General features: G+C 47.2%; 1 protein-coding gene across 5 annotated transcripts in view; it reads right to left on the bottom strand.

Annotated features, from left to right (window-relative positions):
- LMNTD1 (lamin tail domain containing 1) overlaps positions 1-13,290 on the bottom strand; it is a 267,223-nt gene that overhangs the window by 130,395 nt on the left and 123,538 nt on the right. The window lies entirely within an intron of this gene.

The raw sequence follows: 13,290 nt of genomic DNA, 5'->3' as shown, positions 1-13,290 counted from the left end.
ACGGTTCTGAGCATGGTGCTTGCCTGTATTGGTTTGCGTTGTTGTGCCGCTTCTGTTGTTTCTTTTTCTTCTGTACCGTCGTCCAGTTGTTTGCTGTTGTTTCCTCGTGGTTGGGGCTGTCACTTGGTGGGTTTGTCGGTTGCCATTCCGGTGGGAGGTCGAGTTCAAGGTTCTTTAGTAGTTGCAGGGCCTCAGATATGTTGGTGGCCGTGTGTTGTGTTGTATTAGTTGTTACAATGAGGCGGAAGGGGAAGCCCCATCGGTATTTGATCCCTGCTTGTTGGAGACGCTGGGTGAATGGGCGCAGGCTTTTCCTCCGGTTTAGGGTATCCTGGGATAAGTCCTGTAAGGCCAGGATGGGGGTTTCTCCATATCGAAGGTTGGTTAAGTTTCTGATGCTGTTCCATACCTCTTCCTTCTTTTTGTAGCGTGTGAAGCATACAATGATGTCTCTTGGGGGGGCGCTGGGTTTTGGCATAGGTTTTAGGGCTCTGTGAGCCCTCTCCAAGTCATCTGCCTCAAGTTTCAGGCTTGGGATTATGTTTTTCAGCCAGTGTATAATTAGGTCTGCTGGGCTTTTCTCCTCTGTTTTTTCAGGAAAGTTGCGGAAGCGGACGTTACAACGTCTATTGCGGTCTTCAAGGTCGGCTTGCTTAATTTTCATCTCTCTGTGTTCTGCTTCCATTTGGTTTACCAGTTCGTCCAGTTTCTTGTTCACACGTGCATTCTCCTCCCGGTATTGCTCTATTATTCTTTCTTGCATTTGGTTCTTGTTCTCTAGAGCTTCCACTTTGGAGGTTAGATTGTTGATTAGTACCTGCATGGGAGCCATTGTGGCCTTCAGTGTTTCTTCTAATCGTGCTTCTAATCTTGCTTCCATTTCCCTCAGGTCTCGTTTCGTTACTGGGCGGTCATCATCTTGAAGGGGAGTTACGGTCTTAGCATTGTTTGCCATCTCCCTGGTTGGTGGCATCTCAGTCTCCCTGATGGTTTTGGTTTGAGGTTGGCTTGGCATCCTCTTGGAGTAGAGCGGTGGTTAGGAGTTGTGGCAGTGGTGGTTCCTGAGTATTGTTGGGTTGCTAAGCTGATCAGGCTTTGGCTGGTGGCTTGTGCAGAGCGTTTGGATTAGGTGGTCATTTGTGTCACTTCTAGCCTGTGTTTTAAGAACTTCTGTAGGGCTTCTGTAGTTGCCTCAGCGGTGCCGCCAAAGCGGGGGGGGGGGGCAGGTAAGAAGATGAGTAGACTAACGGACAGACAGTTCATATAAGGGGGGGGGGTTAGCAGGTAGAGATGCAAGAGATTAGAGGGGTGGGGCCAGGGGAAATATTTGTTTCGGAGGGGGTTGTATATACCCCAAAGGGGTGCTGTACTGGGGTCCAGTTAAGGTGGAAGTTGGGGTTGGGAGTGCACTCAGAAGCAGAGACAGACGAATGGGCTATATGTAAATGGTGGAGGGAGTAAAAGGAAGAAGAAGAAAGAAGAAGGGGGGAGCCGGGGGGGGAGAGGAGAGATTGGAGTATAAGAGGAGAGAGAGAGACAAAAAGAGAGTTGTAAGAGAGGAGAGATAGTACAATAATATCAGCGGTAATAGATTGCAGCAATAGTTTTAGCTATGGTATGAGGGAGGCAAAGTATGATACAGTGATTTGAATGTGTGTATGTGTCGTACCTGTTGTCTTTGTCCATGGAGTTTTCTTGGCAAGGATACTGGAGTGGCTTGCCGGTTCCTCCTCCAGGTGGATCACGTTTGGTCAAAACTCTCCACTATGACCTGTTCATCTTGTGTGCCCTGCTCGGCGTAGTTCATAGCTTCTCTGAGTTCTTCAAGCCCCTTCGCCACGGCAAGGCAGTGATCCATGAAGGGGTAGGACAGATCGTGGAAGGACAGATCGTGAAGCTGAGGCTCCAGTACTTTGGCCACCTCATGAGAAGAGAAGACTCCCTGGAGAAGACACTGATGCTGGGAAAGATGGAGGGCACAAGGAGAAGGGGGCGACAGAGGATGAGATGGTTGGATAGTGTTCTCGAAGCCACAAACATGAATCTGACCAAACTGCGGGAGGTAGTGGAGGACAGAGGTGCCTGGCGTGCTCTGGTCCATGGGGTCACGAAGAGTCGGACACGACTAAACGACTAAACAACAACAACATGTGTCGTACACCCCTTCATGGATCACTGCCTTGCCGTGGCGAAGGGGCTTGAAGAACTCAGAGAAGCTATGAACTACGCCGAGCAGGGCACACAAGATGAACAGGTCATAGTGGAGAGTTTTGACCAAACGTGATCCACCTGGAGGAGGAACCGGCAAGCCACTCCAGTATCCTTGCCAAGAAAACTCCATGGACAAAGACAACAGGCATATAAAAGTTATGACGCTGGAAGATGAGCCCCTCAGGTCGGAAGGCGTCCAACATGCTACTGGGGAAGAGCGGAGGGCAAGTACAAGTAGATCCAGAGCTGATGAAGCGGCTGGGCCAAAGCCGAAAGGACGCTCAGTTGCGGATATGCCTGGAAGCGAAAGGAAAGTCCAATGCTGTAAAGAAAAATATTGCATAGGAACCTGGAATGTAAGAACCATGAACCTGGGTAAGTTGGAGGTGGTCAAAAATGAGATGGCAAGAATACATATTGACATCCTGGGCATCAGTGAACTAAAATGGACGGGAATGGGCGAATTCAGTTCGGATGACCATCACATCTACTACTGTGGGCAAGAAACCCGTAAAAGAAATGGAGTGGCCCTCATAGTCAACAAAAGAGTGGCGAAAGCTGTACTGGGATGCAATCTCAAAAATGATAGAATGATCTCGATATGAATCCAAGGCAGACCTTTTAACATCACAGTAATCCAAGTTTATGCACCAACCACCGGTGCTGAAGAAACTGAAATAGACCAATTCTATGAAGACTTACAAGACCTTATAGAAGTGACACCAAAGAAGGATGTTCTTCTCATTATAGGGGATTGGAATGCTAAAGTAGGGAATCAAGAGATAAAAGGAACAACTGGCAAGTTTGGCCTTGGAGATCAAAACGAAGCAGGGCAAAGGCTAATAGAGTTCTGTCAAGAGAACAAGCTGGTCATCACAAACACGCTTTTCCAACAACACAAGAGACGACTCTACACATGGACATCACCAGATGGGCAGTATCGAAATCAGATTGATTATATTCTCTGCAGCCAAAGATGGAGAAGCTCTATACAGTCAGCAAAAACAAGACCTGGAGCTGACTGTGGCTCAGATCATCAGCTTCTTATAGCAAAATTCAAGCTTAAACTGAAGAAAGTAGGAAAAACCACTGGGCCGGTAAGATACAATCTAAGTCAAATCCCTTATGAATACACAGTGGAAGTGACGAACAGGTTTAAGGATTTAGATTTGGTGGACAGAGTGCCTGAAGAACTATGGATGGAGGCTCGTAACATTGTACAGGAGGCAGCAACGAAAACCATCCCAATGAAAAGGAAATGCAAGAAAGCAAAGTGGCTGTCCAACGAGGACTTACAAATAGCGGAGGAGAGAAGGCAAGCAAAATGCGAGGGAGATAGTGAAAGATACAGGAAATTGAATGCAGATTTCCAAAGAATAGCAAGGAGAGACAAGAAGGCCTTCTTAAACGAGCAATGCAAACAAATAGAGGAAAACAACAGAATAGGAAGAACCAGAGATCTGTTCAAGAAAATTGGAGATATGAAAGGAACATTTCGTACAAAGATTACCATAATAAAGGACAAAAGTGGTAAGGACCTAACAGAAGCAGAAGACATCAAGAAGAGGTGGCAAGAATACACAGAGGAATTATACCAGAAAGATATGGATGTCTCGTACACCCCAGGTAGTGTGGTTGCTGACCTTGAGCCAGACATCCTGGAAAGTGAAGTCAAATGGGCCTTAGAAAGCACTGCAAATAACAAGGCCAGTGGAAGTGATGGTATTCCAGCTGAACTATTTAAAATTTTAAAAGATGATGCTGTTAAGGTGCTACACTCAATATGCCAGCAAATTTGGAAAACTCAGCAGTGGCCAGAAGATTGGAGAAGATCAGTCTACATCCCAATCCCAAAGAAGGGCAGTGCCAAAGAATGCTCCAACTACTGCACAATTGCACTCATTTCACACGCTAGCAAGGTTATGCTTAAAATTCTACAAGGAAGGCTCAAACAGTATGTGGATCGAGAACTCCCAGAAGTGCAAGCTGGATTTAGAAGAGGCAGAGGAACCAGAGACCAAATTGCAAACATGCGCTGGATCATGGAGAAAGCTAGAGAGTTCCAGAAAGACATCTACTTCTGCTTCATTGACTATGCAAAAGCCTTTGACTGTGTCGACCACAGCAAACTATGGCAAGTTCTTAAAGAAATGGGAGTGCCTGATCACCTCATCTGTCTCCTGAGAAATCTCTATGTGGGACAAGAAGCTACAGTTAGAACTGGATATGGAACAACTGATTGGTTCAAAATTGGGAAAGGCGTACGACAAGGCTGTATTTTGTCTCCCTGCTTATTTAATTTATACGCAGAATACATCATGCGAAAGGCTGGGCTGGATGAATCCCAAACTGGAATTAAGATTGCTGGAAGAAATATCAACAACCTCAGATATGCAGATGACACAACCTTGATGGCAGAAAGTGAGGAGGAATTAAAGAACCTTTTAATGAGGGTGAAAGAGGAGAGCGCAAAATATGGTCTGAGGCTCAACATCAAAAAAACGAAGATCATGGCCACTGGTCCCATCACCTCCTGGCAAATAAAAGGGGAAGAAATGGAGGCAGTGAGAGATTTTACTTTCTTGGGCTCCATGATCACTGCAGATGGTGACAGCAGCCACGAAATTAAAAGACGCCTGCTTCTTGGGAGAAGGGCAATGACAGGCCTAGACAGCATCTTGAGAAGTAGAGACGTCACCTTGCCAACAAAGGTCCGTATAGTTAAAGCCATGGTTTTCCCAGTAGTGATGTATGGAAGTGAGAGCTGGACCATAAAGAAGGCTGATCGCCGAAGAATTGATGCTTTTGAATTATGGTGCTGGAGAAGACTCTTGAGAGTCCCATGGACTGCAAGAAGATCAAACGCATCCATTCTTAATGAAATCAGCCCTGAGTGCTCACTGGAAGGACAGATCGTGAAGCTGAGGCTCCAGTACTTTGGCCACCTCATGAGAAGAGAAGACTCCCTGGAGAAGACACTGATGCTGGGAAAGATGGAGGGCACAAGGAGAAGGGGGCGACAGAGGATGAGTCAGTCTGACATCAATACCAGGGAAGATTCTGGAGCAGATCATTAAGCAAACAGTCTGTGAGCACCTAGAAAGGAATGCTGTGATCACCAATAGTCAGCATGGATTTCTGAACAATAAGTCATGTCAGACTAACCTGATCTCGTTTTTTGACAGAATTACAAGCCTGGTAGATGAAGGGAACGCAGTGGATGTAGCCTACCTTGATTTCAGCAAGGCATTTGACAAGGTGCCCCATGATATTCTTGTAAAGAAGCTGGTAAAATGCGGTCTTGACTTTGCTACCACTCAGTGGATTTGTAACTGGCTGACTGACCGAACCCAAAGGGTGCTCATCAATGGTTCCTCTTCATCCTGGAGAAGAGTGACTAGTGGGGTGCCACAGGGTTCTGTCTTGGGCCCGGTCTTATTCAACATCTTTATCAACGACTTGGATGATGGACTCAAGGGCATCCTGATCAAATTTGCAGATGACACCAAACTGGGAGGGGTGGCTAACACCCCAGAGGAGAGGATCACACTTCAAAACGACCTTGACAGATTAGAGAACTGGGCCAAAACAAACAAGATGAATTTTAACAGGGAGAAATGTAAAGTATTGCACTTGGGCAAAAAAAATGAGAGGCACAAATACAAGATGGGTGACACCTGGCTTGAGAGCACTACATGTGAAAAGGATCTAGGAGTCTTGGTTGACCACAAACTTGACATGAGCCAACAGTGTGACGCGGCAGCTAAAAAAGCCAATGCAATTCTGGGCTGCATCAATAGGAGTATAGCATCTAGATCAAGGGAAGTAATAGTGCCACTGTATTCTGCTCTGGTCAGACCTCACCTGGAGTACTGTGTCCAGTTCTGGGCACCACAGTTCAAGAAGGACATTGACAAACTGGAACGTGTCCAGAGGAGGGCAACCAAAATGGTCAAAGGCCTGGAAACGATGCCTTATGAGGAACGGCTAAGGGAGCTGGGCATGTTTAGCCTGGAGAAGAGGAGGTTAAGGGGTGATATGATAGCCATGTTCAAATATATAAAAGGATGTCACATAGAGGAGGGAGAAAGGTTGTTTTCTGCTGCTCCAGAGAAGCGGACACGGAGCAATGGATCCAAACTGCAGGAAAGAAGATTCCACCTAAACATTAGGAAGAACTTCCTGACAGTAAGAGCTGTTCGACAGTGGAATTTGCTGCCAAGGAGTGTGGTGGAGTCTCCTTCTTTGGAGGTCTTTAAGCAGAGGCTTGACAACCATATGTCAGGAGTGCTCTGATGGTGTTTCCTGCTTGGCAGGGGGTTGGACTCGATGGCCCTTGTGGTCTCTTCCAACTCTATGATTCTATGATTCTATGATTCTATGATTCTATGAGATGGTTGGATAGTGTTCTCGAAGCCACAAACATGAGTCTGACCAAACTGCGGGAGGTAGTGGAGGACAGAGGTGCCTGGCGTGCTCTGGTCCATGGGGTCACGAAGAGTCGGACACGACTAAACGACTAAACAACAAATGTGTCGTACAGATGGACTTCTATATATAATTGGAACTTATCCGCAGCCGCCTTTTCTTTTAAGATTTGAAATACCTGTTAAAGATGAAAACAAAGAGTAAAATGGTGCTCACCCACTAAGCAGTTACGGAATATTTGAAATATCTCCCTGATTAAGAGAAACAGGAGCTAAATATGGCCAGCCACAAAGACTGGAGACGATATTATATATGCAACTGTTTGCAAAAAGAATTTTTTCACTGTGAGAGAGAGAAAAGGCTAAATGGATGTCTGGCAGCCCCCCTCTAGGGCCCGGAGGGGGGACTGGGTGGATTCCAAAGGCTGATCAATTGTCAACTGACTGATATATGACTACACAGCAAACAGGCAGCTTAAGAATAAATCAACAAGGAGTCTTTGAAGGAGGTTTCTCTCTGTTTCTTCGATAACAGCTGGACGGGAAAGATTAACGATTTGGGAGCTGCCAAAATAAGAATCCTTAAAGAGTTGGTCAGAAGCCTGGAATGGATACAATTAGATGAAGCGGCACAATTGAAAAACAAAAATAGTTGAAATACATGGGCAAATCTGCACTCTATGAAAAAAAATATCATTTGTCTTCTGACATGATTGAGGATCACAGAGCCAGAGACAAACGTGGAGGATAAAATCGGGATATTGAATTATGAAAACACTGATGATGAGAGGCAGGACTATGATTTGGAAAATGCTTCGGAATTCAGATTGTGGGAAGTCAACAAAAAATTAAGACTATAATTTGGAAGACAATTGGACTTTTTAATTTTAGTTTTTTATTTTTATTGGATTTGATTTGATATGTTAATTGGATGTTCTTATTGGAAAATTAATAAACGCTCTAACAAAAAAAAGATAACATGTTAGATAGATAATGTAAGGATATGTACAATTTTATAACATGCAGAGAATAATATGTGCTGAGAAATCAGAGAGAGGAGCTGAGGGAAGTCTCTGGTGGGGGGGAGGGATGGAAGGAAGGGTGGGAAAAAAGGGGGAATAATGTATGCAATTATATGGTTTGATAATTTGCTATGTTGAAATTGCTAATAAAAATATTTTAAAAAATAATAATTCAGTTCTCTACATTCCTCTAAAATACTTACGAATTTTCATTGCAAAAACAATGGTTTTTGCAATGAAAATTCATAAGTATTTTAGCACATGGTTCTCCTAATACACACATTTCTATATGCCATTATACCTAATATACACATTTTGGCAAGTGGTTTCTCTAAAATAATGTATTTTTGTATGTTACTTCCATTAATAAATGCATTTTTGTACATTTTTTTTAAATAAAAAAAAACAGATCGCAAAATTGAAGAAGTGCACATTTTGAAGGATAACTCCATTTCAGTGAATGTATAGTTTTTGGGAAACAAACCAAATTTCTCTCTTCTCCTCTTCTTCCACCCAGCATTCTTTCCTTCTTTACCAGCTATTTGAAACTAAAGATCTGGTACTCATTCTTCCAGGTGAAATGAGAAATGCCCCCATATGAGATGTATCCTTGGGACAGAGGTGGATTGAGGGCAGCGTGGTTCAGCTGCAGTGGTATGGAGCTCAGAGGGTGCCGCAAGGGGCGTCGCAACAATGACTTCGAACGAAAGGCGAGAGGAGGGGGGTGCCAAATTTTGGCACCGCCACTGCTTGGGAGCAGTAGCTGTGTGTGAAGATCTGTCTAGTCTTAATATAGAATATAATAATAGGAGTAAGTATAGTGGCACTGGGCTTTTAAAAAAAACAAACAAACTGGAACTCACTGGAGTTCAGTTCCAGCACCTTAGAATCAGGCCATTGCCATTCTAAGAAAACAGGGAAGGCATTCATGGTGAGTTCTAGCACCTCTATTTTCTAGGGAAATAGCTCTGATGTGGCAAAATCATTTGACATTCTCCATGTGGCTGACCTGATGCTTGTTGTGCAGGGATAGGATTTTATATCTGTATTATTATTTTCTGTATTTGCATTAGGGTAAAGTAACTGCCTTTTGGTTCCAGAGGGTACAGCTACTATTGGTTCATTTAAGCTGCTGTATTTGGATCCTCTGTCTTATTGGTTTCCTCCAAAAGGCAGGACTGTGATTGCCTGATATTGTTGCCTCCAAAATGTATCCTTTCTAGCTAGTTCCCTGTCCCTATAAATGTAGCTCTCCCCTCTTCAGTTCTCAGTCTTGTTTGCTTTAATAAAGAAGTGTTACTACAGAACTGTCTCCAGCATATTATGTCAAGAGAGCTGAAATCACAAACCCCACGTCACAACAACTGGCGACGAAGGTGGGATCCGGAATGCTGAGGAGCGGTTAAACGCAGCCCTGCCTCAGAGTCCGGATTGTAGCTAAGAACAAGACTCACTGGCCAGCTGAGAAGACGACCCTGCCCACAGGACAATGGAGAGTCCAAGGGTATTGGAGCCCTTCCAGCCATCAGAGCCCCACACGTGGGAAGACTACGTCGAACGCTTCGAGTTCTTCGCAGTGGCTCAAGGGATCACCGATGCCAGCAAAAGAAGGGCCACGTTCCTGAGCTACTGTGGGCCTGAGACCTTCAAGCTGGCCAAGGCATTGCTTGCTCCAGCGAAGCTAAGTGAGACACCTCTCAAGGATATTCTTGCCTGCCTGACAAGCCATTTGGCGCCTACTGAGACCAAGATGGCCCGGCGGTTGGAGTTTCATAAGAGGCAGCAGCACGCTGGGGAGTCTGTATCTGCATTCCTAGCTGAACTGCGGAAGCTCGCTCAGCACTGCGACTTCCAAGATCTGGAAGAGACTCTCCTGGATCGGTTTATCGGTGGTCTGAGCAGCAAGAAAGCCAGAAGACGCATCGTGGCTAAAGAAGAGGTTACCCTTGCTTCAGCCTTGAAGGAGGCCACCGCCACGGAGAATTATGAAAGAGAGGAGCTTGATGCCAGTCGCAAGGCCCCTAAGCCACAGATAGAAGTTGCGCGTGCCATGGACGAGCTAGAGGCTACTCTGAGCCAAAGCCCAGTCCGTGGGGTGAAGTCAGTGCGTCAGGCCTGCACAGTGCACAAAGATCACCGAGGCAGGTGCCCTGGTTGTGGCGGAAACCATGAGCGGAAGAGTTGTCGTTTCCGGGATGCTATGTGCCGGACGTGCGGGAAGACAGGTCACATCGCCAGGGTCTGTAGATCGGCGGCGTTAGGAGCGACAGGAGCACCTAGACTGGAGCATCGCAGACCGTCCACGGCAAACCATGTTCTAAAGGACTGCCACTACGTAACGGAGATCAACGGGAGGGTCGTGCAGTTTCCAGCGCAAGGCAAGGCACACGTCAAGGTGAAGATTGAGGGTCAGCTGTGCGACATGGAGGTGGACTCCGGATCTGGATTCACTATCGTGTCGGACCAGACCGCGAGGACATTCTTCCCCAGGGGTAAGTTGCCCCCTCTGGAGCCCTTCCCGGCAACTTTGCAGTCATACTCAGCGGGCCGCATCCATGTCATGGGAATGTGTGCCGTGAGAGTACAGTTCCGGGACAAACAGGCGGTACTCAAACTGGTGATTGCGAAGGGCAGTCGCCCCAGTCTCCTGGGCACTGACTGGTTCCCCGCCCTGGGACTGAGTATATCAGGGCTTAATTCAATCCAAACCTGCCCTGAGATGAGCGAGGCATTATGCAAAGAATTTGCTGGTCTCTTTAATGGAAAACTGGGTTGTTATAAAGGGCCCCCAGTTGACTTCGAATTGGACCCTGGGGTGGCCCCAATCCGACTCAAACCAAGGCAAGTGCCATTTGCACTGCAACCCAAGATCGAAGCAGAGCTGGATAAATTGGTCAAGCAGGGAGTTCTCTCACCCGTGGACTCCGCTAAGTGGGAGACTCCAATCGTCATGCCCCTTAAAGCAAATGGGGAAGTCAGGATCTGTGCAGATTACAAATGTACTATCAATAAGGCACTCAGGGGAAACTCATACCCCATTCCAGTCGTATCACATCTGTTGGCTAAACTGGCTGGGGGCAAGGTGTTCGCCAAAATTGACCTGGCACAAGCTTACCAACAGCTGCCAGTAACCCCACAATCAGCGGAAGCACAGACTATTGTCACACATAAAGGGGCGTTCAGAGTTAACAGATTACAATTTGGAGTTTGTGTGGCCCCAGGGATTTTTCAAGGGCTCATGGAACGCCTGTTAAGAGGTCTGCCGGGGGTCTTGCCATTTTTTGATGACGTTTTGATTGCTGGAAAAGACCCACAGGAACTGGTTGCGCGTGTCCGTGCAGTGTTGCTCAAGTTCAAGGAGGTGGGGTTGCAACTGAAAAAGGAAAAATGCAGTTTTGGGGTGCCAACTGTGGATTTCTTGGGGTTTAAAATTGATGCATCAGGCATCCACCCCACAGATGCTAAGATTAAGGCCATCATCGAGGCACCACGACCACAGAACAAGACGGAGTTGCAGTCATTCCTGGGACTTGTTAACTTTTATCATTCGTTCTTACCCCAGAAAGCTTCGGTAGCTGAACCATTACATTGACTGTTGCAGAAAAAGAATGTGTGGTGATGGGGGCGGGGCAGCAGAAGGCTTTTGACTCCTTGCGAGGAATGCTGAGTAGCAGGAGCGTCCTTGCTCATTATGATGAGTCGAAGCCGCTGGTCCTGGCATGTGATGCCTCTCAATACGGCCTGGGGGCGGTGCTGAGTCATAGGGAACCGGATGGGTCGGAAAAGCCCATCTCTTTCTATTCCCGTACGTTGTCGCCCACGGAGCGCAACTATGCTCAAATTGACAAAGAGGCGCTTGCAATTGTGGCAGGAATCAAAAAGTTCCATGATTATGTGTATGGTCGCCATTTCTCCATTGAAACGGACCACAAACCACTGTTAGGGTTGTTCAACCCGAACAAACAAACGCCACAAATTCTCTCCCCCAGAATGTTGCGTTGGTCTATATTCCTGAACGGGTTCCAGTACACCTTGACCCATGTGCCGGGGAAACGGTTGTGCCACGCTGATGCGCTGAGTCGATTGCCTCTTCCTGGCGGGAGCAATGTGGATCCTGCTCCAGCGGAGCACATAATGATGCTGGAAACACTTCCGGGGGCTCCTGTAACGGCTACTGATATAGCTGAGAAAACAAGGAAAGATGCTGTTCTCTCCCGTGTGCTCACTTGGGTGGGGAGGGGGTGGCTAGGTGGTCCGCATGAAGACAAATTCAGGCCTTATGCGACAAAGCAGCACGAGTTGTCCATGCATAAGGGTTGTCTCCTGTGGGGAGATAGGGTGATCATCCCAGCACCACTGAGAAACAGGGTTCTTGAGACGCTTCACATGGGACACCCGGGAATGGTCAGGATGAAGTTGCTAGCCCGATGTTATGTGTGGTGGCCTGGAATGGACCAGAACATAGAACAATGGGTACGAACATGCAAGGCATGCCAAGAGGTGCGGCCAGAAGTGGCCAGAGCACCAGTCCACTGGTGGGAGCAGTCCAGATCTCCCTGGAGCCGGCTGCACTTAGATTTTGCTGGGCCATTCCAGGGGAAGGTCTTTTTGGTTATCGTCGATGCATATTCCAAATGGTTAGAAGTGGCGATGGTCCCTAGCATGGCATCAGCTGCCGTAATCAAGGTGTTGAGGCAGCTGTTTGCAACCCACGGGTTACCTGAGACCATTGTATCAGATAATGGGCAGCTTTTGTATCCCAAGAATTCAGGGCATTCTTGGCTGATAACTTCATAAGAGGGGTCACATCCGCGCCCTTTCACCCATCCTCCAATGGGCAGGCTGAGCGCATGGTAAGAACAGCCAAAGAATCCATTGCGCGCTTAATGGAGGGTAACTGGTCAGCTCGCATCGCACGAATGTTATTTTTGCAGCATGCGACGCCGTGTACTGCGACGGGCAAGTCGCCAGCTGAGCTGCTCTTGGGTAGAAGACTGGTAACGGTGCTGGATTATGTCCACCCCGATAAAATGCCAAACCGTAATTCAAGAGCAACCCCCCAGGCTGAGGCTGACACAACAAGGTATCTCGCCCCTGAAGATCTGGTCTGGGTGAGGAACTATTCACGAGGTTCGCGGTGGGTGGCTGGTGTGGTCACCCGGACTAGTGGACCTGTGTCCTATTATGTGACCTTGGAAAATGGGCAAGTTTGGAAGAGACATATAGATCAGCTGAGGCGCCGGGTGCTCAGCAGGGAGGGGTCAGATAATTCATCCCTGGCTAACGACGCAGAGCTGCAAGACCAGAGTGAAAATGGCCCAGAGGTGCAGTCACCAGGGGCTTCAGCAAATGAACCAGGGTCTGCTAGTCCTCAGGATGACGAGGTACAGGTAGGGGACCCTGCGTTGTCTGGGACTCCATCTGTTCCTGACGAAACCCCTATAGCACCCCCCCTACCACAGGTAACATCCAATCCAGAACCGGCAACACCTGTTGTCAGGAGATCAAGTAGAAGTTGTAGGCCCCCACAGTACCTGAGAGATTACGTCTGCGGTGCTCACTAGGGGGGGAGGGGTGTTGTGTATTGAGTCAAAGGATTTTATATCTGTATTATTATTGTCTGTATTTGC

Source organism: Podarcis raffonei, chromosome 10 (genome assembly GCF_027172205.1).
Source record: "Podarcis raffonei isolate rPodRaf1 chromosome 10, rPodRaf1.pri, whole genome shotgun sequence".
Taxonomy (NCBI): domain Eukaryota; kingdom Metazoa; phylum Chordata; class Lepidosauria; order Squamata; family Lacertidae; genus Podarcis; species Podarcis raffonei.
Note: the sequence above shows the minus strand (reverse complement) of the source record. Positions and strands in the feature narration are given on the sequence as shown.